The following is a 19,612-nucleotide window of genomic DNA, read 5'->3' on the forward strand; positions in this document are numbered from 1 at the left end:
CATTTTTCACTCTGTTTCATTTCAGCCATTTGGTAAATTCAAAAAAGTTCATATTTTTCTCATTAATATACACTCTGCACCCCATCTTGACAGAAAAAAACCCCAGAAATGTAGAAATTTTTGCAAATTTGTTAAACAAGAAAAACTGAAATATCACATGGTCATAAGTATTCAGACCCTTTGCTCAGACACTCATATTTAAGTCACATGCTGTCTATTTCCTTCTGATCCTCCTTGAGATGGTTCTACTCCTTCATTGGAGTCCAGCTGTGTTTAATTGATATAAACTGATAGGACTTGATTTGGAAAGGCACACACCTGTCTATATAAGACCTCACAGCTCACAGTACATATCAGACCAAATGAGAATCATGAGGTCAAAGGAACTGCCCATGGAGATGAGAGACGGAATTGTGGCAAGGCACAGATCTGGCCAAGGTTACAAAATAATTTCAGTAGTACTCAAGGCTCCTAAGAGCACAGTGGCCTCTATAATCCTTTAATGGAAGAAGTTTGGGACCACCAGAACTCTTCCTACACCTGGCCGTCCAGCCAAACTGAGCAATTGTGGGAGAAGAGCCTTATGCGGGTGTCACACGAGACGATCTATCGTGCGATATGTTGTCGGGGTCACGGTTTTTGTGACGCACATGTGGCATCGTTTGCGACGTCATTGCATGTGACACCTCCGAGCGACTCTGAACGTTCGCAAATCGGTTACAAATCGTGTATCGTTGACACGTCGCTCATTTTTAAAAAGTCGTTTATTCTTCTTTGCGCCGGTTGTTCATCATACCCGAGGTAGCACACATCGCTTCGTGTGACACCCCAAGAACGATGAACACAGCTTACCTGCGTCCCGCCGGCAATGCTGAAGTAAGGAGGTGGGCGGGATGTTTACGTCCCGCTCATCTTCGCCCCTCCGCTTCTATTGGCCGCCTGCTGTGTGACGTCGCTGTGACGCCGAATGTCCCACCCCCTTCAGGAAGTGGATTTTCGCCGCCCACAGCGACGTCGCTCAGCAGGTAAGTGCGTGTGATGGGGGTTTAACGACTTTGTGCGCCACAGGCAACTAATTGCCCGTGACGCATAAACGACGGAGGCGGGTGTGATCACTCATACGATCGCAGACAGATCGTACCGTGTGAAACCCGCATTAGTGTGAGAGGTAAAGAAGAACCCCAAGATCACTGTGGCTGAGCTCCAGAGATGCAGTAGGGAGATGGGAGAAAGTTCCACAAAGTCAACTATCACTGCAGCCCTCCACCAGTCGAGCCTTTATGGCAGAGTGGCCCGACGGAAGCCTCTCCACAGCGCAAGACATATGAAAGCCTGCATACAGTTTCCAAAGAACTCATGTTTACTTTGCCCAGCCTCCCTATACAGAGTGGCAGACATACAATACATATCATAACTTCCAGGACTTCTTGCTCTTTTTTACTCTGCAGATAATTCTTAAAGGGAAAGCATTTTCCACCTAAACTGTGAGCAATATGATATCTATTATGATGTCTGATTTCCGTACACCTTGGAATAATAGTGACTTATTATTTTACTCAAGTGCCTCAATTACCTAATTCATAGAGCGATAAGCAAAAAGATTAGCAAGTGGCCGTATCAGTAGTCCATGGCTGTCCTGTAGAGGCCCCTCCTACCTGCCATCATTGTCGGCTATTTTCTGGCTAGTAGGCACAATGCCATCATTAAAAACAAAAAAGTGAGCCGGAGTATGAGATGGTATACATGGAACTTGTGAGATCATGTTCACACTGGCCATGAGACAAAGAGAAACCAAGGAAAAAATTGTGAAAACATACCCTGCTGTAACTAAATAAAAGCATAGTGCATATAAACATAGGGTACTTAGTAAACACTGTTTTTGATCAAAAAAAAGCATAAAGCTATCCCTCCAAACGTCAAGGTGTACCCAGTTGGGATAGTACCTACACTCTCTAATATTATAACCTTACCATGGGTCTAAAATAGGCCTCAATATGGCTAAGGGCTGAGAGTGACCGGGTCCCAACCGGGTTTGTTTTTATGTAGTTTTTTTGTATTCAGTACAAAAAGGGAGTGGCCCCCTTCTCAGCGAGCTGGACATTTCATTCTGTGAATCCCCCTGACTGTGTGTGTCCTGTTGTGACCCGGTCGCTCTCAGCCCTTAGCCACATTGAGGCCTATTTTAGACCCATGGTAAGGTTTTAATATTAGAGAGTGTAGGTACTATCCCAACTGGGTACACCTTGATGTTTGGTGGGATAGCTTTATGCTTTTTTTGATCAAAAACAGTGTTTACTAAGTACCCTTTGTTTATATGCACTATGCTTTTATTTAGTTACAGCAGGGTATGTTTTCACAATTTTTTCCTTGGTTTCTCTTTGTCTCATGGCCAGTGTGAACATGGTCTCACAAGTTCCATGTATACCATCTCATACTCCGGCTCACTTTTTTGCTTTTATGTAGTTTTTTTGTATTCAGTACAAACAGGGAGTGGCCCCCTTCTCAGCGAGCTGGACATTTCATTCTGTGAATTCCCCTGACTGTGTGTGTTCTGTTGGGACCCGGTCGCTCTCAGCCCTTAGCCACATTGAGGCCTATTTTAGACCCATGGTAAGGTTTTAATATTAGAGAGTGTAGGTACTATCCCAACTGGGTACACCTTGATGTTTGGTGGGATAGCTTTATGCTTTTTTTGATCAAAAACAGTGTTTACGAAGTACCCTATGTTTATATGCACTATGCTTTTATTTAGTTACAGCCGGGTATGTTTTCACAATTTTTTCCTTGGTTTCACAATGCCATCATTGTTGTGTTATGTTGTGCCTACTAATCAGAAGAGGTGCTGGGGATGACGGCAGTAAGAAGGTTCAAAGGCCTCTAGACGGCAGCCATAGACTATCAACGTGCTGTTTCATTGTTCTGCAAATCTTGTTGCTCATCTGTAATTAGGCCCCCTTTACACATCCGTGTTTTTGCTACATGTGGTGTCCGTTTCTGCACGTACTGAAGACATGGATACATAGACTCATTACATTCAATTGGTTTGGTCACATGTTCATATATTCACACAGACCGTGTGGAGCAAATGTGTCCATGTGGTCAACACAGCAACATGTCCGTTTCTGGCCAGCAGCACAGATGTCACAAGGACCACACACTGATGTGATCTTTGTGACATCAGTGTCACACATACCAGAGGACAACCAACTGACTGAAAAAAGAGGATTTTTATATTTACCTGTCTCCAGTGCTGCTATCTCTGCCGCTGCTGTTGCGTCTGGGTCCTGCTCATTATGCCTCATGAATATTCACTACACTGACCTCGGATCTGGAAGCAAGTGCAACAGCAATGCCGGAGACAGGTAACTATACAAGTTCATGCTGTCCATGTGCTATCCAGTTGTCACATGGCTAGTACTCAGGTAGCACACAATGAAACACACACACACACACACACACACACACACAGTGATACAGGGATGGCCCACAGAACTCCATAATTGACCGCGCAAAACATTCCTCTTTTACACGGACGTTTGAAGGGGACCTTACATAGTTTCACTAGTAACTCACAGTATATTATTATTTCACACTTTACCAATTTATAGAGTGTGCCGTATACACCTATAATATACATGTTACGCACACAAGTTAATTGGCAGTATTATACATCTCATTCAACCTCAAGTTTACAAATTTCACTTAAAGAAAAGAACAATTTTAAATATTTTCCTGACTAAAAGCTTTATATGTAAAACAGCTGGACTGGTGTCCTTGGGGAACACATCTGCGAAATCTATACAGACAAGCACTGTATAGATAAGATGGATTTGATTGGCTTCCAGATACATTAATATCACAACGGCCTCCTTTGAGTCTAAAAATCTACAGGCGTTCATGTGTATATTTTGCAATAGGGGGAAAAAAACGGTTCCTCTTTGTGAAATCTCTAACACATCTACCGTATGCATGCTGTTTATAATTTCAGGAGCTATAATAATGGGCTGTTATCCATCACATTTCATGGTAAAACATTTCAGAATTGAAATCTTTGTTGTTACAAATGTTATCATATAATGATCCATAACATGGCAAATAGCAAACTTTCAAGACTACTTAATTCATCACATGTAATTCAATGCAATACTGGAATATTCTAAGATTTACACTCAAATCTGGAAAGCCCCTTTAAGTTTCTGGCACACTAAGTGATCTCATAATTATCCATATTATTTCTTAAGGGACACTTTTTTATTTGTCACATTATACAGAGAGTCCTAATTTTCTCTTTTTCTTAAGTCCTACTCATAGTGAAAATTGCAGCAAACATAGCCATTGTCAAAACTAGGGAAAATTTGGAAAACAGTTTAACTATAGAATATCTTATATCAGCGGTGACCAATTAAACCCTTCACCCCCGGGTGATTAACAGATTTTCCGTTTTTGCTCCCCTTCTTCCGAAGGCTGTAACTTTTTTATTTTTCCATGAATCTTGCCATATGAGGACTTATTTTTTGTGGAATGAGTTGTACTTTTAAATGAAACAAATTTTTTACCATATAGTGTACTGGAAAACGGCAAAAAAATTCCAAGTGCGGAAAAAAAGCAAAAAAAAGGGCAATTACACAAAGGTTTTTGAGATATTTGATTCACCTTGATCAATATATGGTAAAACTGATGTGTGGGTGTGATGCCTCAGATCAGTACGAGTTTGTAGACATCAAACATGTATAGGTTTACTGTTATCTAAGGGGTTACAAAATTCAGATGTTTGTCCAAAAAAGTGGTGCACTTTGTTCGCCATTTTCAGAAAAACGTAGCGTTCTCATTTTTCGGGATCCATTCCATAGCTCAGTGACAGCTTATTTTTTGCGTCTCGACCAGACGTTTTTAACGGTACCATTTTTGTGCAGATGCTATGCTTTGATCGCCTGTTATTGCATTTTGTGCAAAATTTTCAGCGACCAAAAAACGTAATTTTGGCGTTTGGAATTTTTTCCCGCTACGTTGTGTACCGATCAGATTAATTGATGTTATATAAATCGGGTATTTCTGAACGCAGAATCAAATGTGTGTATACTTTTTATTTTTTTTAACCCTTTAATTTTCAATGGGGCGAATGAAGGGTGATTTGAACTTTTAGGTTTTTTTATTTTTTTTTTTCATTTTTTAAAACTTTCTTTATTTTATTCTTTTTTTTTAAATTTTACTAGTCCCCATAGGGGACTACAAGGATCAGCAGTCTGATCGCTTGTTCCTTTCTGTAGATCAGAGCAGCATTGCTCTGATCTGCACAAAAGCTGCTCTCCTCTCACACAGCCCCCTGCCAGCTGTAAGAGCTACTGACTCAAGATAGCTACAGAAGTCATCACTTGCCCCTGTGCTACCATGGCAACCATCGACTACACATGATCACGTCACCTGACTTCCGAACGAGCCGAGTGAGTGAGAGCTTACTGCGGCTGCTATGTACACCGCGCTGTCACATTTTGACAATGCGGTGCAAGGAGTGTAGAGTGGATCCACTCATGCTTGATAGCCGCACATGTCACCTGTTCAAATCAGCTGACATGTGCGGAACACACATGTTCCGCCATGGGCAGCCGGCAGTGAGTATACCAACATGAATCATGACATACCCAGTATGTCCAATGTCGGTAAGAGGTTAATTTTCACAAGAGGCCACATGAGAGACCATGACTGGTGTGGAGGGCCGAACGAATAGGCTAAAAGTACTTATGATCAATACAAGTAAAATATATCTTTGTACCGTGTTAGCCAGTAGAGATAAAAAAAAAATTGTTTAAAAGAACTGAGAGTCCTCAGTGGTTGATACCTTTTAATGGCTAACTTTTCAGTTAGCCATTAAAAGGTATCAACCACTGAGGACTCTCAGTTCTTTTAAACATTTTTTTTTATGATCAATAATAATATAATTATTATCTATATTAATATTAATTTTATCACTTAATATTTAGCAGAATTAAGTATGCTGAGATCCCAATATATACAGTATGAGGCCACGTACAGCCCCCTATATACAGTATGAACCCTCACACACTCCCCTATATACAGTATGAACCCTCACACTGCCCTCTATATACAGTATGAGGCTCGCATAGCTCACATTGTATATAGATGAGCTATGTGGGGGCTCACGCTGTATATAGAGAGGCTATATGTGGGCATAGCCTCTCCATATACAATGTAAGCACCCACATAGCTCTTCCATATAGTGTGAGCCCCTATATAGCCCCTCTATATGCAGTGTGAGCTACCACATAGTCTTCTATATACAGAATAGGCCCAAATAGTCTCCTAAATATAGCATGAGTCACACATAGCCTCCTAAAAACAACATGAGCCCTCTCATAGCCCTCTATGTACATAATAAGCCTCACATAGCATCCGATATGCATTATAACCACTAGAGAGCTTCATATATACAGTATGAGGCCCTATATAACCTATCTACAGTATGAGACCCCACATAGCCACCTACATAAATTAACAGACCCATATAGCTGCCTATATACAGTATAAGCCCCACATAGGCTCCAATATTTTATGAGCCGCAGTTAGCCTCATATATAAAGCATTATTGTCATGTGAAGTTAGTTTCATGAAGTATAATTCATATGAAAGCATGACATTTCCCTTTATGTTGATTGATTAGGTATAATCTAAAACAGGGGTCTCAAACATGCAGCCCGCAGACCCCTTGATGATTGTGGCCCAGGCAAAGGGGCATCAACGTCAACGCTTTACTTCAGTTGAATGTGCATCCTTAGACACACATTAAATTGAAATATTTTGCCGGCGAAGCTCTCTGCACAGCTATATCAATGACAGCAGCTGGCCAATCAGAAGCCAGCAGCTGACACCATTCACCGACGTCAGCTAATAGCTTCTGAATAGTTGGTGGCAGGCATTGAGAAGGCTTTGCAAAGAGCTTTTCTCTGCGTGGCACTGACAGTAAATTTAAATTGAATATGCATTTAAGAATGCACATTCAAGTGAAAGAAAGTGTTAATGTCTGCGGACCCCTGGACTTTGCCTTGATCATCAAGGGTTTTACAGTGCCTGTGGGCCACATGTGCACAAAGGAGGACACTGAGGTGCTGGAGGACAGGTGAGAATAATTTTTTTATATATGTATTTGAAAAATCGCATAATAGGACCAACATGGTGCATTAAAACAAGCTGGGGACCTGGATGGGAAAATTACAACAAGAAGGGGACCAGGATGGTGCATTACTACAAGATGAGGACCAAAATCAGGCACATTACTACAAGATGAGGAACAAGATGGTACATTACTACTAAAAGGGGACCAGGATAGGGCATTATTACAAGATTAGAACCAGGATGGGGCATTAAAACAAGATGAAGACCAGGATGGGAACATTACTGCAAGATGAGGACCAGGATGGGACATTACTACAAGAAGGGGACCAGGATATGCCCATTACTACAAGAAGGCGACCAGGATGGGCACTTTACTACAAGGGGACCAGGATGGGCAAATTACTACAAGATGCAGACCAGAATGGGGCATTACTATAAGTTGAGGACCAGGATGGGCAAATTACTTCAATTGAACCAGGATTGGGCATTACTACAAGATGAGGATTAAGATGGGGCACATTACTACAAGAAGGTGACTAAGATGGACACATTACTTCAAGGGGATCTGAATTTTGCATTACTAAAAGATGAGGACCAGAATGGGGCACATTAAATACAAGAAGACGACCATGATGGGCACATTACTACAAAGGGAACAAGATGGGCACATTACAACAAGATGGGGCATTACTATAAGTTGAGAACCAGTATGGGCAAATTACTACAAGGGGACCAGTATTGGGCATTACTTCAAGATGAGAACCAAGATGGGGCACTCATTACCGGGCAGCAGCTGTGTGTCTTCTCTGAGGATGTCACGGCAACAGGGCCCAGTTTCCTGACCCCGGCAGTATCATTTTAATTAATGGCAGTGGTGAGGGAATATTTACAGGGGAGATGTTGTGATGCCACCTGTGGTATGTTGCAAGATAGGTGCTGCCACTGCTGTCCAGTTCCCCTGGGGTTGGTGGTGATGCAGCAGAGTTGGAATAGCTCTCCACAGGTAGAGCTGGGCCCCAGGGCTGTTGGAGTCTGTAATGGCGGTGGGCAGGGCCGGAGATGCAGGCAAAGACCTGGGCAACACAGGAATGCTGTCACAAGGTCTTTACTCACAGTTTAAGAGTTCCAGGTTAGCACGTCTAGACAAATGCTGCCCTTGGAGTGCTGAGTCCTGCTGTGATGGGCCCAAGCCGATCTCGGATAGTTCTCGGATTGAGCCACAACTCTGTACACCCTTCTGTGTTCCTTTCTTGATCGTCTTCCTGTAATGACCTCTCCTGCCTGTCCCGCACTTGCACACACAGACCCAAGCAGGTGTTCTCGGAATTTGTTGGGTGGCCTGAAGCTCAATCCCTTGGCCCGATGTGGTCACTTTTTCACTGGATGTGTGTGGATGAGGCTTCGGCACTTGTAGTAACCTTTGCCTCCGGTTTGCTTGCTGAGTCTTGTAGTTCTCCACTAGTTGAGAGGCCGGTCCCCTTCTGCGGGCAAGTCCTTCCACTCTGGTATGCCGTTTGTAGAACGAGACCATGGGTGTATGTCACACTTCCCGTGGGCTCTAGGACTCTTTCTGCTGTGTGTCTGCACTGATCTGCTGAAGCTCCAGACCACAGGTCTTCACTCTTCCACTCCTGCTTCCTGACTGGCTAACTTTCCAAAGTGTGCTCCCACTAACTAGACTCCACCTACCAGCAGGCTGAAATTACCGTAGTCTGGTGGAATGTTGCTAAATGAGAGTGCAGCTGTGTTTGTGTGTATACCGGTTTGTGACCTCCTCCTTACCCTGAAATTAACTACCACACCTCTGGCTGAGGTGCAGTACCTCTGTGGCGAATGAAGCCTCAGGGGCGCCACAGGCACATTACTACAAGAAGGGGACTAGGATAGGAATATTACTATAGGATGGGGACCAGGATGGCACATTACTACAAGATGGGGACCAGGATGAGGCACATTATTACAACACGTTGGACAAAATGACTATATGGTACTAATTGTAAAACAATATTACTTACAAGTTGGGAATAAAATGTAAAAAAAAAACCTTAAAAAACAAAAAAAAAAAATTCAAAAGAAGGCATGAAAATATTTTTTACTGCTATAATAATAATAATAATAATAATAATTTTATTCATTTATATAGCGCTATTAATTCCACAGTGCTTTACATACATTGGCACAAATGTTATTTTATATATACACTAAATTAAACAAAAAAAGAAATTTTTGTTATCACCACATCCATAACGATCCAAGCTATAAAACTGTATCATAACCCATACGATGAATACAATTAAATAAACAAGGGAAAAATGTTCACAAAAAGTGATCAAAAGGTGTATAGAAAAAAAATCTGGTATCTCTAAAATTGTCATTTTGTGCTGCAAAAAGTGCAGCCTCCCAAATTTAATTAGTTTTCTATGTGCGGCCCATAGACCCAGCTGAGTTTGAGATCCCTGATCTAAAGACTCTTACCTTTAATCCTTTTGTTAATCTGGATTTCTTCACTTGCAGTTGAGCAGAAATAACAATCACTGGGACTGGTTTTCACAGCCTCACACTCAGGTTGGGAAATGAAAGCAAAAGTAAATTTTCAGAAAGGAGGAACTTGCTAAACATGTTATTATCCTTTCTGTATTTGGATTTTTGTGACGTATTAAATTTGCAACTATGGTGATTTTTTTTTTTTTTAAAGCAGAGCTGCTTAAGAATGATTTTTTAAGCCATCTAACAGGTTTTGTTTTTTGTTTTGTGTTTTAGCCTTTTTAACCCTTTCACCATCGAGCCTGTTTTCACCTTCCTGTAATTCTGACCAGTGTCATTTTATGAGTTAATAACTCTGGAAAGCTTCAACAGAATGTTTTTTTCATGACTTATTGTACTACATGTTAGTAGCAAATTTAGGACAATATTTTTTGCATTTATTTGTGAAAATATCAGAAATGTTAGAAATGTTGTGAAAAATTTGCAATTTTTAAACTTTGATTTTTTTTGCCCTTAAACCAGAGAGATATGTCATGCAAAATAGTTAATAAATAACATTTATCAAATATCTATTTTATATTAGCACTTGTGATGAGCGAGCACTAAAGTGCTCAAGTGCTCGTTACTCAAATTGAGTAACGACTTTAATAGAAGTCTATGGGGAACTCAAGAATTTTTCCAGCAGACCCCCTTAGGAGGTCTGAAAGGGCTGGAAACTAGCAGATATGAATGGAAACAGCGTTCAAAATTAATGGGAACTGCATGGGAAAGACGCCTGGACTCATCTCTGACTCGCAGGTTGCTGCTGGAAAGTTAAGGATTAAATGATAAACAAAGAAGCATTGGGTCCCCCCATTTTTGATAACCAGCCTAGGTAAAGTGTAGCGTCCATGGGGCCTTAGGGGTAGTCGTCACTGGGCCAGTGGTTCCTTGGGGTAGCTGTGACTGGCCTGACCCGGTTCCGTGACCCTGTCGGCTACATGAAAAAACAAACAAACAAGTGTCCTATACAGATGGGGATGGAAGGAGGGTGACGGATCCCTGGGAAGCGTGTCACCGGTTGCAGCGGTGACTGGGGTCTCGGCCTCCTCCGCCGCCGACCCTTCCTGCCGACTACGCCAAAGTTGAAACACCCGCCCCAGCGCCGGGGGACTCAAAACTGGGCCGGACTAGTCCGGGCACGTCAACCGTGGCGGGGTCCGGTTCCGTGACCCTGGCTATGTCTTTTGAAGTAAATAAAAGGGGTTTTAAATAAAAGAAAATAAAAATAAAAGAGTTTTTGTCGACTACACCACTTGCGGTGTGCAGCCAGGTTATTTGGGGCCGCCGCTGCAGGTTTCTGCTGGGGCTGATGGAGTGATGCAGCCTGGATGGTTAGAGCCCTCTACAAGCAGGGACAGGCCCCAGCAGTGGATGATGGGGGTTGTAGTGGGAAAACAGTCTATGTGAGTGCACGCCGTCAAGGAAACAGTCCACATCAGTGTTGTAGTTTAACTTACCTTGTTTACTTTGCTGTTGTGGTACCTGAACCCGCAGGTGCCGGTCCCAGGTGTATCTGCTCCCTTTGTTCTCTGTGCCAGCTGTGACCTAGGTTGGCTGTCCTCCGTACACACTTGTTGTTGATGGGCTCCCGTGACCTAGAGCTACTTGAGAACCCCTCTGTTTCTGTCTTGGTCCTATTGCAGGCAGCCTGGACTATTTAAGGGGTTCAGTCCCCGGATCCCTCTTTGCCGCTTGTGCTTCTGACTTTTTGGGTTGGAGATGGACCCTGGAGAGCTTCTCACCCGGCAGAGTTAACAGCTGACCATAAAGTGTCCCACTATCCTAGGGTCTGCACCCTGCCTTGTGCTGAGTCCCGTGAGCATTGGTTCCGAACTTCCACAGGCCGTCCGTGGTACCTTGAGTCTGGTGCTTCAACAGGTAACCCAAGGTGCCTGGAGTCCCGTTCCGTACTCCACAGTTCTCACTCCTTTTACAGAACTCCGTGCTTACTGCAGGTCTTTTCAGTACTTTCCACTTTCTACTACTTCAAACTACTACTCCACTCCTTCTCTATCCTTCACGTCTCCTCACTGACTTGTCGGACAGACTTTCCAACAGACTCTCTCCTCGGACTGCAGACCACTTCCGTCTTTTTCAACTGACCACTGGCCCCTCCCCCTTGCTGGGTCTCTCCCTACAGGCTAGGTGGTACTATCCAATCAGTGCCCTCCCCTTTTACCTGTTACTAGGCAGTCTCCCAGTTTGGTGCTGGTATGTTTGCTCTGGCACGGATATTCCGGAGTTTGGATTTCAACGGATTACATTTGTGGCACCTGGTACTGCAGGGGTGCTACAAAAGCAGACTACTGCAGGCTAGTATTACAAGGCTGGATAGGCCCATGATTATTGGGCCCTTCCCAACTTAAAAATTGCAGTCCACAGCCACCCCAGAATTGGCTCATCACATTAGATGCACCAATTCTAGCTCTTCACCCCGGCTTTTCCTGATTGCCCTAGTGTGTTGGTAAATGAGGTAATATTTTGGGGGGTTGTTGTCAGTTTGTGAATTTTCAGCTGACATCAAGCCCAGGGGTTAGTAATGTAGAGCCGCCTATCAGACACTCCCATTACTTACCCAGTAATTGCAAAGTGAAAAAAACACACCTGCAGGAACAAAATTATTTGAATCTGTACTTCATCCTATGAGCCTAGTTCTCATAGCAAGGCTCCATAGGTCACTCAGAGACTGCACCAGACCCAGGTGCGTTTCTTTACACTTATCAACAGTAAATCTCATTTGCCTAGTATCTGCCCATTCTGATATTTTATCCAGATCATTTTGTAATATTGTACTATTAAGGTCAGTTTTTAATATCCTACATGGTTTGGTGTCATCAGTAAACACTGACACTTTACTATCTATCCCAGCCACAAGGTCATTAATAAGAGATTAAAAAGGATCAGTCCTAGCACAGATACCTGCGGCACCCCACTGCTGACTATAGCTCAATTAGAGAATGTACCATTTATGACTACTATTCTTTCCTATCTTTTAGCCAATTCCTTACTGCAATTTCTTAAGCCAATTACTTACCGCAATTTCTTTAGTCAATTCCTTATCGCAATTGTCGCGGGCGGAAGGGGGGACGCCGCGCTCTCCCTACTGCTCAGGTCCGGCTGCCGCGGCTGCTGCGGCCTGCTGCTGCTCGGTAGCTCGAGCGATGGGCCGGATCCCGGGGACTCTAGCAGCGCTCCTCGCCCGTGAGTGAAAGGGGGTTTGGGTGTGGGGATTGTTTATTGTCCGTGACGCCACCCACGGTTGTGGTGATTTGTTGACACCACCGCTGCTCTGTATGGGGATCCCGGGGACTGATGACAGGGAGCAGCAAAGTTGTTGGTTCTCCCCTCCGTGGGTAGGGGGTTGTTGCCCCAGGGCCCAGTGATGAGGTGGGAGATGCAGGGCTTGGTGGGCGCAGGGACGCGGGGGCAGCGCTGTGCCTTGCGGCACTGTGGTACTCACTCAGCCTGAGACGATGACACAGTTCTCGGTAAAACACACGGCTGGAAAGACGGTTCCCACGGACGGCTGCACTTGCTTTCCCCAGTAGGTGACGGTGACGGTCACTCTTCCTGCACCTAATGTTTCTGTGTTGGTAGCGATGGGTTCCCACCGGTTACCCGCTCGTCGGCTTCAATCTGGGCCGAAGGAGCCCTACTTTGCCCGCAGGCGCTGGCCCTGAGAAACTGGTGCCCTGGCGGTGGCGGTGTCTCTCTCTAACGGTTGGACTGTTGCCTTCAATCGGGACTTGGTGGTTGGGAGACAGTCGTCCCCTTCACTGACGGATTTGGCAAATTCACGGCGACTCCTAGCCTTGCCGGGATCCGAAAGGCCCCTGCCCTGGTGCTGACTGTTCCTCGTATACTGCTCCAAACCGCCGGGTCACCACCCGTCCGCGGTCCTTCCAGCAACCTCCGAGCATTCACCCCTCCAGACAGTCACCGCCGTCTGCTGACCTTGCTGTCTCTCAGTCCGGGGCACACACCTGGACCAGCTTCAGGCTTCACAAGCTGTCACTTTCCCTTTCCTCAGCTACTTGTTTACTCCTCACTCTAGCTCTTCCCTGAGCTGACTGCCCTCTAGCCCTCAGCTAGACTTCAACTCTCTTCAAACTCCAAACTCTATCTGCCTGGTTTTCCCGCCTCCAGAGCTGTGAAGTCCTCGGTGGGTGGAGCCAACCGCCTGGCTCACCCCCTGGTGTGGACACCAGCTCCTGGAGGAAGGCAACAAGGGTTTCTGGTTAGCTTTGGTGTTCCTAACTGGGGTGTAGGGTGTGGTGGTGTGATGACCTGTGACCACTGGCTTTCCCAGGGCGTCACATTCCCCCTTAGCAAAATGCAGACCGTCCGCGGGCTGTCCGTCCAACACTGGTTTTATTTTCTGCAAAATATATAAAAGTGTAAAACGGTAACATATTTACATTTTATTATATCATCCCACAATGGGAGGCACATTTCTTAAACGTTGCAAACGGTTTATGGTTACGGTTTCCGCTCTCTCCCACCCAAGCAACCTGGCCCTGATGCTGCCCCTAAAACCCAGGCAGCACCCCTTGACCCAAGTCCAGCACAAGTTACCCGAGTGGGATCTGTCCTTCCCCTCCAGAGGGTAGCCACCGGTCCCTGTGGTGGCTGGGCCCCAGCCGGCTCTACTGCGGGCCCTCCCTCCAACCTGCCTCTCCGGAGGCGGCAATGCAGAAAACGGTAACGGTAAACAACTATTTACATTCCACTTAACGTTTGTGGTTGCCCTGCAAGTTCACGGGCTTGTCCATGGAAAGTCCTCCATGCAACTTTTTAAACGGTCCCCTCGGGGACAACGGTGCTGGCAACGGCCGGTTTCCTCAATCACGGTAAATCAGGTCAAGCTTCGGTTATTATCTTATCATTTTTCAAACTTTTTCAAACAAAACAACTCACACAGGCTTGTGGTCCCAACGGGGACTGGTGCAGCGGGCATCCACTGCCCTTACTCCGGGTAGTCGGCTTCATCTGAGGGAGGGGGTGCAGAACCCACTCGGCTCTCCTGGCTGCACCTCAGTTTTGCGTCCAGGGCAAACCACCCCCTCTCTCCACAGTGCCGGGTGTACTGCACAATGTCGCCCGGCATTAGGTTACGGCCGGGATGCTCTTCAGGCAGGTGGACATTCACATCCCGCCGGGCTACAAACACTTCGGCCTCCAGGCCCGGTTCATATATAAACCCATAGCCCCGGCGGACATCAAACCGCCTCACCTGCCCCTCGTACAGCGGGCCCCGGACACGGAATGTGGCCTGGCGGAGATTCTCCTTCTCCCTTATTGCTCGGGCCACCAGCTCGGCCTTCTTCCTCTCTCTTTCACCGATCTCCAGGCCCAGCGGTACCGGCTCCCTATCCCAATACGGCGCTGCTGTGAGCTCCGGCGCACGGGTCGGGCCCCGCGGGACATTCTGGACGCTGCCCACTGTCAGGGATCTGGGCGGCGGGTCCCGCGGTGTCTTGGCCTTGGGCGCTGCCTTACAGCAACAACCCAGCGCTACCTCAGCCGAGGTGTGGGGGATGGGCACAGGGGCTTTCCGCTGCTGGGCCTTCGGCTTGGAGCGGGTCATCAGCTCCGGCTCGGGGGACTTCTCGGGGGATGCCTCCGGTTCAGTCTTTGGGGCCTTCCAGGGCAACACCTCCGGTCGACTACGGGCTCCGGCTACAGGTCGGCCCGCCTGGGCGGGCATGCTGGGTATAGCTACCGGTTGCGGTGGTAGCAGGCCTAGTGGCGGGGTCACGGCCTCCGAGACGGGTGGCGAGGGGGGCAGCGGGGGGAGAAGGCTTGGACCGGGTCCCGCAGCCGAGATGACCGGCCCTTCCAGGGCATCGGGGCGTGGGTCACTCACCCTCCCTTCCTCCGCTTCCTCCTCGCGTCTCCGCACGGCCGCTATAACGTCCGCCATGTCGGTCTCCCACTCCTCCATGAGGAGCTGCATCCTGACCTGCAGCCGTTGGTAGAGCTGCGCGGTCCGGATCTCCACCCACGCCGTGGTTCCAGGCGCGGGGGCTACGGTGTCGCGGGACGGCATCCACATGTTGCTGGCGGCCTCTCCCAGGAACGAGATGTCTGCAGAGTCCTGGCGTCCCTGCTTTTATAGCTGCTTTCACATGCAGCCAGCCGCCATCGCGTCCCCCTTAGCTTCTCTTTCTCCACTCCTCTATCGGGGCGGGGTTTTGGCCTTCGCGCCTCTCCTACTCGAGAAGACGCTCGAGCGGGAACTTTTCGCACCAAAGATGGCGACTTCTGAAATTTTTCAGCCGGATACCTCCGGCGGTCACAAGGCGCACCTCTACCCAACGGCAGAGCAGTAAGATACTCTTCGTGACGCCAAGTTGTCAAGGGCGGAGGGGGGGACGCCGCACTCTCCCTACTGCTCGGGTCCGGCTGCCGCGGCCTGCTGCTGCTCGGTGGCTCAAGCGATTGGCCGGATCCCGGGGACTCTAGCGACGCTCCTCGCCCGTGAGTGAAAGGGGTTTTGGGTGTGGGGATTGTTTATTGTCCGTGACGCCACCCACGGTTGTGGTGATTTGTTGACACCACCGCTGCTCTGTATGGGGATCCCGGGGACTGATGACAGGGAGCAGCAAAGTTGTTGGTTCTCCCCTCCGTGGGTAGGGGGTTGTTGCCCCGGGGCCCAGTGATGAGGTGGGAGATGCAGGGCTTGGTGGGCGCAGGGACGCGGGGGCAGCGCTGTGCCTTGCGGCACTGTGGTACTCACTCAGCCTGAGACGATGACACAGTTCTCGGTAAAACACACGGCTGGAAAGACGGTTCCCACGGACGGCTGCACTTGCTTTCCCCAGTAGGTGACGGTGACGGTCACTCTTCCTGCACCTAATGTTTCTGTGTTGGTAGCGATGGGTTCCCACCGGTTACCCGCTCCTCGGCTTTAATCTGGGCCGAAGGAGCCCTACTTTGCCCGCAGGCGCTGGCCCTGAGAAACTGGTGCCCTGGCGGTGGCGGTGTCTCTCTCTAACGGTTGGACTGTTGCCTTCAATCGGGACTTGGTTGTTGGGAGACAGTCGTCCCCTTCACTGACGGATTTGGCAAATTCACGGCGACTCCTAGCCTTGCCGGGATCCGAAAGGCCCCTGCCCTGGTGCTGACTGTTCCTCGTATACTGCTCCAAACCGCCGGGTCACCACCCGTCCGCGGTCCTTCCAGCAACCTCCGAGCAGTCACCCCTCCAGACAGTCACAGCCGTCTGCTGACCTTGCTGTCTCTCAGTCCGGGGCACACACCCGGACCAGCTTCAGGCTTCACAAACTGTCACTTTCCCTTTCCTCAGCTACTTGTTTACTCCTCACTCTAGCTCTTCCCTGAGCTGACTGCCCTCTAGCCCTCAGCTAGACTTCAACTCTCTTCAAACTCCAAACTCTATCTGCCTGGTTTTCCCGCCTCCAGAGCTGTGAATTCCTCGGTGGGTGGAGCCAACCGCCTGGTTCACCCCCTGGTGTGGACACCAGCTCCTGGAGGAGGGCAACAAGGGTTTCTGGTTAGCTTTGGTGTTCCTAACTGGGGTGTAGGGTGTGGTGGTGTGATGACCTGTGACCCCTGGCTTGCCCAGGGCGTCACACAATTATCCACAATTTCTCATTTTTCAAACAAAATTTACAATTGTTTTAGAGACCACATCACATTTGAAGTGACTATGTGATAGAAAATACCAAAACTTGACACCATTCAAAAAATTGCACAACCAAACTGCTCAAAACCACATCCAAAAAGTTTATTAACCCTTCTGGTGCTTCACAGGAACTAAAGTAATGGAAACAAAAAAATAAAAAAAATTACTTTTTGCTGTAACATAAGAAAATGAACCATACAATTTAATGGGCAATTTCTCCTGAATACGATGATATCTATTTTTTCTGAGTACGCTGATATCTGATATGGAAAATTAGTGTTTGGGCACACTGCAGAGCTCGGAAGACAAGGAGCACCATTTGATTTTTGGAAAGCAAAATGAAAATTATCTGAAATCGATATTGGATGCCATGTCGAGTTTGCAACACTCCCTCATGTGCCTAAACAGTGGAAAATCCCCTCAAGTTACCCCATTTTGGAAAATAGACCCCAGAAGTAATTTATCTAGATTAGTGATAGGTGAGCATTCTCAGTATTCGATTGAGTATCGGGGTCCTCAAGATGCCCCATAATTGAACGAGTATCCGAGTACTCAGGCGCCATGTTTGAGTCCCAGCCCCACATGTTTTCAGGATTTTTTTCACTCATTAAACATGAGGGGATTGCTTGACAATTACGGTAATGCTGTATTTATGTTGGCTACTGGCATTACTGTGATTGGTTGGCTGCATAGTGTTATCGGGTCTGTATAAGACCCAGTGGCACCATGCTTTGCGCACTTTACCCTGAATAGTGTACTGAGAGTTTTTGCTGGAACGTTATAGCATCACAGTACCTGCTGGTGCAACCTTAAACCAACAGTCCATTTCAGGGCTACTTTAAATAGATTTAATCATAATACTGCTCTTAAGGGCGCTTTACACGCTACAATATATCTTACGATGTGTTGGTGGGGTCACGTCGTAAGTGACGCACATCCGGCATCGTAAGTTACATTCTAGCATGTAACAGCTATGTGCGATTGCGACTGAACGGTAAAACGTTCATCGCATGCACGTCGTTCAATTCCTAAATATTGAACGTCGGGTTGTTCATCGTACACGGGGTAGCACACATCGCAATGTGTGACACACCGGGAACGATGAACAGATCTTACCTACGTCCTGCGGCTCCCGCCAGCAATGCGTAAGGAAGGAGGTGGGCGGGATGTTTACGCCCCGCTCATCTCCGCCCCTCCGCTTCTATTGGCCAGCTGCCGCGTGACGTCGATGTGATGCTGAACGTCCCTCCCACTCCAGGAAGTGGATGTTTGCCACCCACATCAAGGTCGTATGGACGGGTAAGCGTGTGACGGGGGGTTTCTCGTTTGTGCGACACGTTCAACAAATTGAACGTGCCGCACATACGATGGGGGTGGGTACGATCGCATACGATATTGGATCGTATGGTGTAAAGCAGGATTTAGTCTACAATTAGTATAGGGTTTGCTTTTAAATTATGGATAGTGTATTACAAGCATTTAAGTAGGGTTTATTGTGTAAAAACCCTTGTTCCTGCCACGTACATCTAACAGGCCTTTTCAGGACCAAGTTAAATACATTCTATTCTCTAATAATACCACTGTTACTCTGCAATTAGTGTAGATTTAGTTTCTGTAGTATGCATAGTGTAGGCATTTAGGCAGAATTCATTCATTCATTACAGTCCTTGGTTTTGCCACGTGCAACCAACAGTCCTTTTCTATTTAAATACAGTCTATTATCTAGTAATATTGCTCTTAATCTGCAAATAGGGTAGGGTTACTTTATAGAGTAGGAATAGTGTATGAGAGGCATTTAGGCAGGGTTAATTGCGTTTCAGTCATTGGTGCTGCCATGTGTAACCAACAGTACTTTTCAGGGCTAATTTAAATACATTCTATTCTCTAATTATACCGCTCTTAATCTGCAATTACTGGAAGGTTAGTTTCTGGAGTAGGGATAGTGTTTTAAAGACATTTAGACATGGTTCATAGTGTTACAGTCCTTGGTGCTTCCACAGACCCTAGGCTTTGGAGTTTCCAAGCTTTTCAGGACAAAAATGGATTAAGTATTCAGGACTACCGCAATAGAAGCACTTCCTCTCAGTGTGATGGACCTACTAGCTATGTTTTGCCAGCTTCACTTGGTAGACTTGCATAGATTCTGGAGGAGCAATGGAGGCTGACGACTGTGGAACCCAATGATCTCTAGAAGGTCAGAGCCAGGCACATTGACCTCCGCTCTTGATATGTCTCTGGAGCATTTCTAAAACTTGAGGATTATGTCGATCCGGATAGCCAGCAAAACCAGGTGGTCTAAAGAGGTGGGAA

The 19,612-nt window shown here is 46.7% G+C and overlaps 1 protein-coding gene across 1 annotated transcript in view; it reads right to left on the reverse strand.

The window, feature by feature from the left end:
* Nucleotides 1–9,692, reverse strand: part of STING1 (stimulator of interferon response cGAMP interactor 1) — an 88,120-nt gene extending 78,428 nt beyond the window's left edge. The window contains exon 1 of the mRNA XM_075342285.1: nt 9,604–9,692. The gene's annotated coding sequence lies outside the window, so the exon portion shown is untranslated. The remainder of the gene's footprint in view (nt 1–9,603) is intronic.
* Between the last annotated feature and the right edge of the window lie 9,920 nt (nt 9,693–19,612).

The sequence above is a fragment of the Anomaloglossus baeobatrachus genome, chromosome 4, assembly GCF_048569485.1.
Source record: "Anomaloglossus baeobatrachus isolate aAnoBae1 chromosome 4, aAnoBae1.hap1, whole genome shotgun sequence".
In the NCBI taxonomy this organism is placed as follows: domain Eukaryota; kingdom Metazoa; phylum Chordata; class Amphibia; order Anura; family Aromobatidae; genus Anomaloglossus; species Anomaloglossus baeobatrachus.